The sequence below is a fragment of the Chrysochloris asiatica genome, unplaced genomic scaffold (assembly GCF_000296735.1).
Source record: "Chrysochloris asiatica unplaced genomic scaffold, ChrAsi1.0 scaffold00185, whole genome shotgun sequence".
Taxonomy (NCBI): domain Eukaryota; kingdom Metazoa; phylum Chordata; class Mammalia; order Afrosoricida; family Chrysochloridae; genus Chrysochloris; species Chrysochloris asiatica.
Window position 1 is genome coordinate 4,725,252 of NW_006408703.1, and position 13,145 is coordinate 4,738,396.

General features: G+C 37.6%; 1 pseudogene; it reads right to left on the bottom strand.

Annotated features, from left to right (window-relative positions):
- Window positions 1–9,929: 9,929 nt before the first annotated feature.
- LOC102811819 overlaps window positions 9,930–13,145 on the bottom strand; it is a 14,867-nt pseudogene continuing 11,651 nt past the window's right edge.

Here is a 13,145-nt window from a genome sequence, read left to right on the forward strand (position 1 = left end):
GAACTTAAGAACAACAAGGACAGTGCTATTTATGTGGTATATATTTTGACTGGTTGCATACAGTTTTCAAACCCAGCATCGGAATAGCTTGGCCCAAAGTGGAAGAGTTGTAAAAAAAGATATACACTGACATTCCTTTAATGCATATATGATAACACCTGGTTCTTAGAATCAATCTTGATTAAAGGTATATAACTTGGGAAAGCACTGGCAGAAGCTTAGTACTCAAGAATACAAAATTTTCTCAAAAATGGGTACCACTGGTAACCCAAAGGAGAAACTATTCAGTTTAAGTTCTACTGGTGACAGGAGTGCAGTAATCTTTGTATTGTTGCTAAGTGCTACTGAGTTACTTCTGATGCGTTAACCCTAAATGTGGTTTTTGAGGCTATAAATCTTTGCCAGAGCAGAAAGCCACATCTCTGTCCTGCGGAGTAACTGGTGAGCTTGAACTGCCAACCTTGTGGTTCTTAGCGTATGTTGCTTATTGAACAGAACTACCGCACTCCCCATCTTTGTATAGAAGTAATAATATGCTAATTCGTGTCTAATATTTCTAGAAAGCTTGGCACAGATACTGAAATTTAATGGTATGTTAGAGTATCAGCTAAGTCTATCAATCTTTTGTTTGATTTAAGTACTGCTAAAAGGAGCTCTGGTAGCGTAATGGTTATGAATTGGGCTGCGAACCTTAAGGTCAGCGGTTCGAAACTATCAGCCGCTCCGCGGGAGGAAGATGAGGCTTTCTACTTCAGTAAAGATTTACACCCTCGGAAACCCTGTACAGGGTCGCTATGGGTCGGAACCGACTCAACGGCACTTAACAACAACACAACAACAAATATTTCACATGAACTGATAACTACAACAAACCAATCATTTTGAGATGTTGTTTTGGTCAATTCTCTCTTATTTTGAAAATTTCATTTTGGTAAATAATTTTGGGTGATGTTAAACTAGCCACATGAAATGTAGGGCAGTACTTGTTTTCCTTATCTTCTCATCATCAATAAATTAGTGGTGAAATTTAAAGAAAATGTTCTTGCATACCTTAAGCACCACACTGTGCTTTATTTATATATGGATACACAGCCAAACACTCACTGAGTGAGTTTTTAGACTGAACAGAAACTTTGTCCATGATTTTTTTTTTTTTTTTAGGAAGAAAGGGAAACTTGATTTTATAAAATGAAATTTAAAAGGACTTCTTGGTTTAAAAGTGCGTTAAGTCTTTCAATAAGATTCTGAAAAGTTGTCGGATTCAAAAGTTGGAATTCCCAACATTTTTTCATAAGTTATCAAACATCAGTAAGACAATTAGATGGGCATGGCAATTTTTTTTTTTTTCTCTTAATGTATTCCCAAATCCCATTAATATCATCTGGCCATGCATTTTCATAAACAATGCCATGGGAGTAGAGTCAGAATCACAGGAAGTCAGTTGTTGTTCCTGTTAGTTACCACCAGTAAGTTCCAACTCATATCAGCTCTATGCACAACAAAATGAAACACTGCCTCGTCCTGTGCCATCCTTACAGTTGTTATTGTGCTTAAGCCCACTGCTGCTGCCACTGTGCCAATCCATCTCACTGGGAGTCTTCCTCTTTTCTACTGACCCTCCACCTTATGAAACATGATGCCCTTCTCCAGAGACTGCTCTCTCTTGATAACATGACCAAAATATTAGAGATGACGTTTCACCAACCTGGCTTCTAAGGAGGATTCTGGCTGTACTTCTTCCAACACAGATTTGTTTATTCTTCTGGCAATCCTTGGAACTTTCAATATTCTTCTCCAACACCATAACACAAACGTATGAACTCTTCTGTGGTCTTCCTTATTCATCATCCAACTTTTATATGCATATGAGGCTACTGAAAATACTATGGCTTGGTTCACGCACAACTTAATCCTCAAACTGATACATTTGCTCTTGCACATTTAAAATAAGTAAATTTGTCATGCAAAGTCATTCCAAAGGGCCAGATGGTAGAAGCAATATATAAGGGTAAGTAAAAAAAAAATTGCTACAAAATCATAGAAACATTTATTGAACAGAAATATCAAAATGTGAAATTAGTATTTCTGGACATACCCAACTTCTGGAGTTGGCTAGGTCAATACCATTCTGAAGTTGGTGTTTCCATTTCTCTAGCCCTTTCCCAAAGAATTCTGCACTTATAGATTAGCAACACATCAAAATGGTAGTTTTGGCATCCTGGACAGACTCAAATTGTGTTTCTCTTAAATGTTCCTTGAGTTTGAGAACAAAACAAAATCTGAAGAGGCAAGACTGATGTTATATGGTGACTGGGGTAAGATTCCCCAGTGAAATTTGTGGAGGGCAGTACTTGCTGCACTTGAGGAATGAATAGGTACATTCTTGTGATAGGAAAAGAAAATTACTTGGCATAACTTCCATGATCTTTTCTCAAGAATTCAATTTTCAGTTTTCTTAAAACTTCTTTCTAGTAAGTACAGTTATTATCCTGTGTCCTTCAAGAAAATCTATCAAGATTATCACTTGGGGATCCCAAGAAATGGCTGCCATAAACTTCTCTGCTGACCTCTCTGATTTGAGTTTAATTGGTTTATCGGGGAGCCTCTCAAAAGCCACTGTTTTTTTTAAGCCACCCAAAAAGCATAAGAGTATTATTTAGAGAACTGGTCTACAGCCATCTACTGATCAGAGACTTGTTTGAACATGTCCTGTTCTGAAAAACTCATGCATGTACAAACTGCAACCCTAGTTTCATTACTTTTTGACTTATAAAATTTAGATTAATTATTCTTAAGAATACCAAAAACAAGGGCTTTTCCAATCATTATTATGGTGGTGGTGGTTATGTGCCATGGAGTCGGTTCCAATTCAGTGATCCTGTATAGGGTTTCCGAGGCTGTATATCTTTACAGGAGCAGAAAGCCCCATCTTTCTCCTGCTGAACGGCTGATAGTTTCAAACTGCTGACCTTGAGATTAGCAGCCTGATTTGTAACCACTGAGCTACCAAAGCTCCTTGTCTGTGTTGTAGTCCTTGTTGATTTCAGTTGTTTTGCCTAAACCAAAGTTGCCAATCTTTACTTGCTATTCACTCTCAACAAGGACATCTCTTGTTACTAAATTCTAGTGACCATTTAACAGAATATTGCCAAGAACCCAAGTTATCCATCCCCTTACAAATCTGAAAAGCATATTTTAGCAGCTGTTTATGGTTGATTTTCTTATTCTTTGGAAGAGATTCCTTAAGGCTTCTGTAAAGCAGAAACTCCATGAAAAACAATACCATTTCCTCCATCTTTTGTGCAGATCCCTTCATACTTCACAATATCCTCATAATAGCTCTTCCTTAATATTTGTATTTTCTTCATCAGATCAGGCTTCAGAAATTGAAAGTCACTTACTTCCAAGTATGGCTTCCCATGGACCTAAGTCAGCAGAGTTCAACTTTCCCAGAGTGTGTTCCAAAGCATACATCCTTTTTAATAAGCATTTTTCACCCAAAGTGTGTGGGATACACCTCAGTTGCTGGTTTTCCTTTTTGAAACAATGTCTGGATTTTGATCTTCAAGTTTATGAACATCTCCCATGATGACTCTGAAGGAAGGTTATTTGTTGTTGTTGTTAAGACTCTCTGGTAGCATAGTGCGTAATGCAGGGTTGCTAAGTGCCGTTTAATTGGTTTTGACCTATAGTGATTTTATATAAAACAGAATGAAGCATTTCCTGGTGTTGTACCATTTTCACAATCATTGCTATGTTTCAGCCTATTTTTGCAGTGACTATGTAAATCCATCTTGTGAAGAATATACTAAATATATTATGAACTGCTATAAGAATAAGCAGCTCTGTGTTGGAAGATGTACAGCCTGAATCTTCTTAGAAACATAGACAGCAAGACTTTGTCTCACTAACTTGGGACATGTCATCTGGAGGGACCAGTACCTGGAAAAAGACATCGTGTTCATTAAAGCAGAGGGTCAGTGAAAAAGAGGAAGTCCCTCAAAAAGATGGATTGATATTGTTGTCATTGTTAAGTGCTGTAGAGTCGATTCCGACCCACAGTGACCCTGTATAGGGTTTCCACCTAGTGTAGTGGTTACTAACCAGGTTGAGAACTGCAAGGTCAGCAGTTTGAAACTACCAGCTGTCCGTGGGAGAAAGATGACACTTTCTGCTCCTGTAAAGATTTACAGCCTCAGAAACTCTGTACAGGCTCGCTATCAGAACCGACTCCACAACACATAACAACAATACCAGCATCATAATTTAAAGGTATCAATTGTTCTTTGTTCTTCCTTATTCATTGCCCAGTTTTCCAATACAAATGAGGCAATTAAAAATACCCTGGCTTGGATCATGCACACTTTAGTCTTCAAAGTGGCATATTTGCTGTTACGAACTCATATAATCTGGATCTGGATCCTAGTGTAACCTCAGAAGTCTGTGCTGGGTTTTTAAAATGCATACTAAAATTTCATACAGGAATATTTCTAATGAAAAAAAAAAAAAGCTTACTATTGGCAAAAAAAGAACTGTGTTGTTTAAATCCTACTGTGAGTATGTTGAGCTTGAATTGTAAAGTGGGACTGACTGGACCATATGTTATTGTTGTTAAGTGCTGTTGAGTTGGTTCCGACTCATAGTGACCCTGCATAAGGTTTCCAAGGAGCAGTTGGTGAGCATATAGATTAAGTATGGTGAAAGAATACCACCCTGGAGCTCAACTTTCCTGATGTTCAACCACTCAGTGCCCACTTGTTTTGTTCTAATGACTTCCTCTTAGCCATTGTTCCTCATGAACACAATAAAGTGTTCCAGAATACACAATCCCCTCAATGTTGTCCATAGCGTCTCATGATTCATACAGTCATAGATCTTTGAGTAGTCAATAAAGCGTTGGTAAAAATATTTCTGGTATTCTCTGCTTTCAGTCAAAATCCATCTGACATCATCATGATAGCTGTCATTCCAAGCCTTCTTCTGAATATGTATTGAACCTTGGGCAATTCCCTGTCAATGTTATGTTGCACTGTTTTTGAATTATCTTTAGCAAAATTTTACTTGCATGTGATATTAATGATATTGTCTGATGAATTCCACATTTTGTTAGGTCACCTTTCTTTGGAATGAATACAAATATTAGATTATTCCAATCAGTTGACCAGGTAGCTATCTTCCAAATTTATTGGCATAAATGAGTGAGTGCCTCCAGAGCTGTATCAGTTTGTTGAAAGATTTCAAATTTGTATTCCATCATTACCTGGAGCCTTACTCTTTGCCAATGCTTTTAGTGCAAATTGGACTTCTTCCTTCAGTACCACTGGCTCTTGATAATATGCTACCTTTTGAAATGGTTGAATGTTGACCATTTCTTTTCTGTACAGTGAATGTATATACCTTCCATCTTCTTTTGAGGCTTTCTGCATCACCGAATATGTTGCCCATAGAATACTTCAATATTGCAAGTCGAAACTTGAAATTTTCTTCATTTCTTTCAGTTTGAGAAATCCTGAGTGTGTTCTTCTCTTTTGATTTTGTAATTCCAGGTCTGTGCACATTTCATTATAATATTTTCCTTTGTCTTCTTGAGTTAGCCTTTGAAATTTTTTGCTTAGCTCTTTGACTTCCTCATTTCCATAGGCTTTAGCATCTCTAACCTGGATAGCAAAATTCAGAGTCTCTTCTGACATCCATTTTGGTCTTTACCTTCTTTCTTTTCTCCTTAATGACCTTTTGATTACTTCTTATATGGTGTTATTAATATTATCTCACAAATCTGTCATTGGTCCTTAGTACCTAATTCATCAAAGTTGTACTTGAGATGATCTCTAAATTCAGGTGGGATATTTTCAAGATCATATATTGGCTGTCCTACACTTGTTTGGAGTCCTGGTGTGGAGCCATAGGATTAGCACTCTACCTCAAGGTCTGTTTGAACTTCAGAGTCGTTGGTTCAAACTCACCAGCTGCTCCTTGGAAACCCTATACAAGGTTGTTATGAGTTGGACACAACTCGATGGCACTTAATAACAATAACAAATGCTTATTTAGGAGTCCTGTTATGGCACTCTAGGATAAGCCCTCAGCCACAGTTCGGTTTAAACCAAAGGTCAGCAGTTTGAACCCACAAGCAGTTCCATGGAAAACCTATACAGGGTTGTTATGAGTCAGTACCAACTGTATGGCATTTAACACAACACAACTTTTGTTTTAATTTTCTTCAGCTTCAGTCTGAACTTGATATGAGCTCTGTTCTACAGTCTGCTCCTAGCCTTGTTTTAGCTGATGATAGCTTTTCCATTGACTATTTCCAAGATATAGTCAATTTGACATGTGTATATTCCATCTTCCTTACTCACTGTCCAGCTTTCACATCCATATGAGGCTATTGAAAATACCGTGGCTTGGGTCAGGCGCACCTTAGTCCTCAAACTGACATCTCTGCTCTTCAACACTTTAAAAAGTTCCTGTGCAGCAGATTTGCCCAATGTAATACATCGTCGGATCTCTTGACTGCTGCTTCCGCGAGTGTTGATAGTTGATCCAAGAAGAATGAAGTCCTTGACAACTTCAATCTCTTCTCCATTGATAAGAATGCTGTTTATTGGTCCAGAGGTGAGGATTCTTGTTTTCTTGACATTGAGATGTAAACCATATCGAAGGCTGTGCTCTTTGATCTTCATCAGTAAATATTTTAAGTCCTCTTCACTTTCAGCAAGCAAGGTTGTATCATCTGCATATCTCAGGTTGTTAATAAGTCTTCCTCCAATCCTGATGCCACGTTTTCCTTCACAGAACCCAGCTTCTCGTATTATAAGGAAGATCATAGAAGAATTGATGCCTTTGAGTTGTGGTGTTGGAGGAGAATACTGAAAGTGCCATGGACTGCCAAAAGAACCAATAGATCTGTTTTGGCAGAAGTGCAACCAGAGTGCTCCTAGGAGGCCAAGATGGGTAGGCTTCTCTCTCATACTTTGGACACATTGTCTGGAGAGAATAGTCACTGAAGAAGGATGTCATGCTGGGTAAGGTGGAGGGTCAGAGAAAAAGAGGAAGACCCCCAACGAGGTTGATCAGCCAGGTGGCATCATTGATGGCGTCACGTGTGTCGGCGGTAGTGAGGTTTGCCCAGGATCAGACATGGTTTTGTTCTTCTGTGCATGGGGTCGCTATGAGTCGGTTCTGACTCGATGGTACCTGACAACAACAACAACAACAATATTCCATCTGGTGTGGTCCTTGTGGATAGTCATCTTTTATGTTGTTTAGAAAAGGTATTTGCTGCAAAGAAGTTATTCGCCTTGTAAAATTCTATGATGCAATCTCTAGCATCATATCTATTACCAAGACCACAATTTCCAATGACTGATCTTTCCTCTATGTTTTCAACTTTTGAATTCCAATTACCAGTAATTATCAATAAATCTTGATTTTATGTTTGATCAATGTAGAAACTAGTAGAATTCTGCAATTTCATCATCCCTTGCTTTAGTGGTTGGTATGTAAATTTGAATAATAGTGGTATTAACTGGTCTTCCCTGTAGACATGTAGACATGCTATCACAGACAACATTGTACTTCAAGACAGATTTTGAAATGCTCTTTTTGATGATGAATGTGATGCTATTCCTCTTCAATTTGTCATTCCCAGCATATTAATTATGTGTTTTTCATATTCAAAATGGCCAATATCAGTCCATTTCAGCTCACTAAAACCTAGGATATTGGTCTTAGGGATTCCATTTCATTATTGACAATTTCCAGTTTTCCTAGATTCATACTTCAAGCGTGGTAAATTCCATGTTCTGATTATCAATGGATGTTTGCAGCTGTTCTCCTCATTTTGAGATGTGTCCCATCAGAAAATGAAGGTCTTGAAAGCTTTATTCCATTTTTGTCATTATGGTCCACTCTACTTTGAGGAGGGAGATCTTCCCTAATCATATTTGAATGCCCTTCAACCTAAATAATTCATCTTTTGGCACTATATCTGACAATATTCAGGTGCTATTCATAATGTTTTAATATTCAATCTTCTGGTACTCTCTGACAGTATTCCACTCTGTGCTTAAGGTTTTCAGTGTGTAAACATTAATAAATGATCTGCCTCTCCTTCCTAGTCTGTGTTTTTCCAGAAGCTCAGTTGAGGCCTGTCCAACATGGGTGACCCTGCTGGTATTTCAAATACTGGTGACTTATCTCCCAGCATCATAGAAATATGCAAGCACCACAGTATGACAAACTGACAGATGAGTGGTGGATTGAAAATTACATTGCTTTTATGTTTAAAAAGTCACAAAACTACAACTAAACATTAAATAGAGAATCTTTGAGTATTCATGGCATTGTCTGTTTGACATGCATTTAAAATAAATGTTTCTTGAGCTAAGCATGATGATCAACCAGCATCATACATTTAAAATGTCAAACAATAATTTCAGGTTAGGTTCTGAATATTACATGTTAAAAAGTGACAGAGTTGGAATACATCTCAGTGACAACTGGTCTTCTGAATTTAATGAAACAAAGTGGTCATATATGTGTGTGAGACTTGACTGAACTAACCAGAAGTTTATTCCATGTAGCATGTAGGGAAATACTATCCCTGGCTTTAGAACCTTAGCCAATTTTTGCAGAACCTGGCACAGTTTGCATCTCTGCCTTTTTGAATCATGGTCAATTTCTTAGCTCATAAAAACCCACTCTACTTCCGGTTGTCAATGCCAGATTGTTACTACTGCTATTGTTTCTCAGCAGGCCAACGCTATGCAATACCATTTAACACTGAGGGGTTTGTCAACATTGACAATCCTCTATATTTATGAGTATTGCATTTGTGGGGATGAAATATAGCCAAATCCATGTCATTTCCAGTCTGCCTTTTCCATAACTGTCATTTATTTGGCTTGAAGTGGGTGATTCTTACTTTCCAGGGAGCAAACGTACCCTCCTTTCAGAGTGGTATTTGGAAAGGAATTTACATTCTCACACTAAGGAGAATTCTTGCTTTAAGTATAAAAAATAATTATCAAGAATCAAAAGAAAGGAGAAGTTGGCAAAAAAGGAAATAAAAAACCCAGAAATATTTTTGTGTTTTTAAAACACAGTCATCTTAATACCTAAGACCAGCAAATGTGTATGGCATTTTATATCTTCATATATGGATTTTAACATAAGTCTTTTTTGGCAAAAAGGAAGAAGGACAAGTTGAAAGCAGTTTAACATAGACTATCACAGCTAATCCTATCAGAACAAAGAAATTCTACCGCAAACATCCATCTAATTGCCTAAAGATAATTCGACACTGAATCTACATACCCAATTTTCCTTTACAATATACAGTGTTCTTATGTTAGGCATCTTTTTAAAATATAAATATAATCAATCATTTAAGAATACATTAAATAAAATACATATTTGAATTTATGTTGTTCCTGGTAATAACACAAATCAAAAAGATTCCTGGTTTCATAGTGGGTTACAAGTTAGGCTTCTAACTTCAAAGTCAGCAGTTCAAATCTACCAGATGCTCCACAGGAGAAAAATAAGACTTTCAGCTCCTGTAAAGATTTATAGTCTAGGAATCCTTATACAGTGTCGATATGAGTCGGAACCTACTCCACAGAACACAACCATCAAAACTAATGAAAATCAAAAGTTGGAAAAGCTTCCTACTTTCATGGACAGTTATGACAACCTCTTATTTTCTGAAATGAGCACTATATTTCAGTTTATCATGAACCACTCTGAACTTATTATGCAATGTAACCAAAGTTAGAAGAGAAGATGTAGGGAGAACATTTCTTTTCTGGAGAACCAGCATAGTAAATAAACACACGCTGTTGAAGAAATCTATGTGGGGAAAAAATTAATGTAGTCAATTTCATCTCATGCTGAGTTGATTTGTCTGTTCCTTGTCTTGTTTGGTGTCATTGTTCTAAATCAAGAACACTGAATGTTTCTTCTATTTCATGCAAATCTTGCCCAATGAAAAGACTTTCATCAATAGGAAAAGCATCAGTGAAGCCATTTGCTTGTTCCTCCCCTTCACTGTCCTCTTCCAAATCACTTCTTTCCACATTTTCTGTCCTACCTCCAGAAACTTCACTTAATTTGTTGTTGTTGTTGTTATGTGCCGTGGAGTTGGTTCCGAGTCATAGCGACCCTATACAGGGTTTCTGAGGCTGCAAATCTCATCTTTCTCCCACAGAACAGCTGGTAGTTTCGAACTGCTGACTGTAAGATTAGCAGCCTGATTTGTAACCTCTACGCTATCAGAGGTCCTTTTTTATGAGATGAATATTTCAAGATTGGCTACTGTCTCATTTATATCTCTTGGAATGCACAGGCTTAAATCACTGTCATTTAAACTTACAGAATCATCAACCTCATCATCACCTGCTTCTTGTGTGTAATGGGTATCATCTGCTTCTTCATTATCATCATTAACCAGATTAGGATGAACTTCAAATACCACACGACCATTGATCACCAGTAGTTTCCCGGCTTTGAAGTCAGCATTCCTTCATTCCATATCTAGCTCAAGTTTATCAATCTTTTCCCATCATTTCCTTTTTTCCATATAAGAAAAGATTCTGGAGTGATTTGGGTAACATTTGGACCTAGAGCAGAATGAGTTCTAATGAAATTCTATCTTCTTTCTCTTCTTTCTTTTTATCTTTTTCAACACAAATCCAGGAGGAAATGCATGAGAATATTGCATGTATAGCTCTTTCCATGGCATACCCAAACCAACCATACTTGTTTACTTCAAAAAAATGCTTGTACGCTATTGAGATTTTTGTTTTTTCTTTTTCTCCTCACCTTGCTTCTTGTTCATTACTATTTACAGTTTTTTATCATCCTAGTCATCCATGGTATCCTTTTGTAGTTCATTTTTTGCATCAAAGGAAACACATTGTTCCTCACATTTTCTCTCTAGAGTCAAATCTGAGAGAATTTATACAAATCACCTTAAGTACATTGCCCATGCTTGAAGAATACAAATTCCACAGATTTAGGATCTGTACATATACTTCCCACCACTCAACTGTCAGTTTGTTGTACTGAGTAAAAAGGTAATACAGAAACGGCAGCAAGCATACATTGACAGAGAACTTCCAGAGGTTCAAGCTGGATTCAGAAGATGAGATGGCAGGAGGGATATCATTGCTGATGTTCAATGGATCTTGGCTGAAAGCAGGGAATATTAGACAAATATTTACCTGTGCTTTATTGACTATGCAAAGGTTTCAATTGTGTATGTCATGACAAGCTATGGACAACATTGCAAAGTCGGAGTATTCCAGAACACTTAATTGTACTCATGAGGAATGTGTACATGGCCCAAAAAGCAGTTGTTAAAACAAAACATGGGAACACTGAATGGTTTAAAATTTAGAAAGGTGTATGATAGGGTTGTATTCTTTCCCCCATACTTATTCAACCTGTATGCTGAGCAAAGAATACAAGAAGCTGGGTTCTATAAAGAAAAACGTGGCATCAGAATTGGAGGAAGACTCATTAACAACCTGCGATATGCAGATGATGCAACCTTGCTTGCTGAAAGTGAAGAGGACTTAAAATACTTACTGATGAAGATCAAAGCACTCAGCCTTTGGTATGGATTGCATTTCAATGTAAAGAAAATAAAAATCCTCACCACTGGACCAATAAACAATTTTCTTATAAATGGAGAAAAGATTGAAGTTGTCAAGGACTTCATTCTTCTTGGATTAACTATCAACACTCACAAAAAAGAAATCAGCCAAGATCCATTGAAATCAGCAGTCAAGAAATCAAACGACATATTGCATTAGGCAAATCTGCTGTACAAGACCTTTTTCAAGCAAATCTGCTGTACAAGACCAAAGATGTCAGCTTGAGGACTAAGGTGCACCTGCCCCAAGCCATGTTTTTTTCAATAACCTCATATGGGTGCGAAAGCTGGACAGTGAATAAGGAAGACTGTAGAAGAACTGATGCTTTTTAGTTCTAGTTTTGGAGAAAAATATTGAAAGGGCTCGAGCGTGGCAACAATGGTGAGGTTGGTCCAGGATCGGGAAGTGTTTCGCTCCATTGTGCATAGTGTTGCTATGAGTCAGTACCGACTCGATGGCACCTAACAACAACAACAACCTATACTTATTTTTTGACCAGCAACTATAGGTTTCAACAGTTCATTTAGCTCCTGCAATCTCTTCTTCTTATAACCTTTCTTCAATTTCTTTTCAGCTTCACTTTTTGCTACCTGACATGGATTTTGTTTACCAGGTTCAACTTGATAAGCACCATCCTGGATAAACTTTTGTTGCTTTTCTTGTTCCTATCTTATTTTTAGACCAAAAGTTTTGTCTTTGATGATCTCCTCCTTTTACTACTGCTCTGCCTTTTAGCTGCCCCTGGCTTAAGGCTGTTTTTTGTTGTTTGTTTGTTTGTTTGTTTTTCCAGAGGAGGCACTGTGGGGACAAATGGCAACATCCAGGCTTAAGCACAGCTGAATGTCCTCAAGGGCTCTGGCCCCACATCAGGAGGAGGAAGACCAGGATTCTGTCATTGCCACACTGCACAAAATGCTGGACAACATTTGCCTATGTTGTTGTTGTTGTTAGGTGTCATTGAGTCAGTACCAACTCATAATAACCCTTTGCACAACAGAATTAAACATTGTCCGGTCCTGGGCCAGCCTCACAATTGTTGCCATGCTTGAGCCCATTGATGATGCCATTTTGCCAATCCATCTGGCTAATGGTCTTCTTCTTTTTCTCTGACGCTACACCTTACCAAACATGATGTCCTTCTCCAGAGACTGGTCTCTTCTGACAATATGTCCGAAGTATGAGAGATGAAGTTTGGCCATTCTGGCCTCCGAGGATTTGCTATATTTGAGATCAATTAAAAGTAATCACTTTAGAACCTAGATATATCACCTCTTGAATTCTATAAAACATCATGCTGCTCAGATGTACAAATGAAATTCAATAATTATCTGCAATGTGATAGATGGATGGACTACACAAAATTATAAGACATATAGTTTAAAATATATGTAAATTAAACAGTCTACAAAAGAACCAATAGATCTGTTTTGGAAGAGGTGCAACCAGAGTGCTCCTTGGAGGCCAAGATGGCTAAACTTCGTCTCT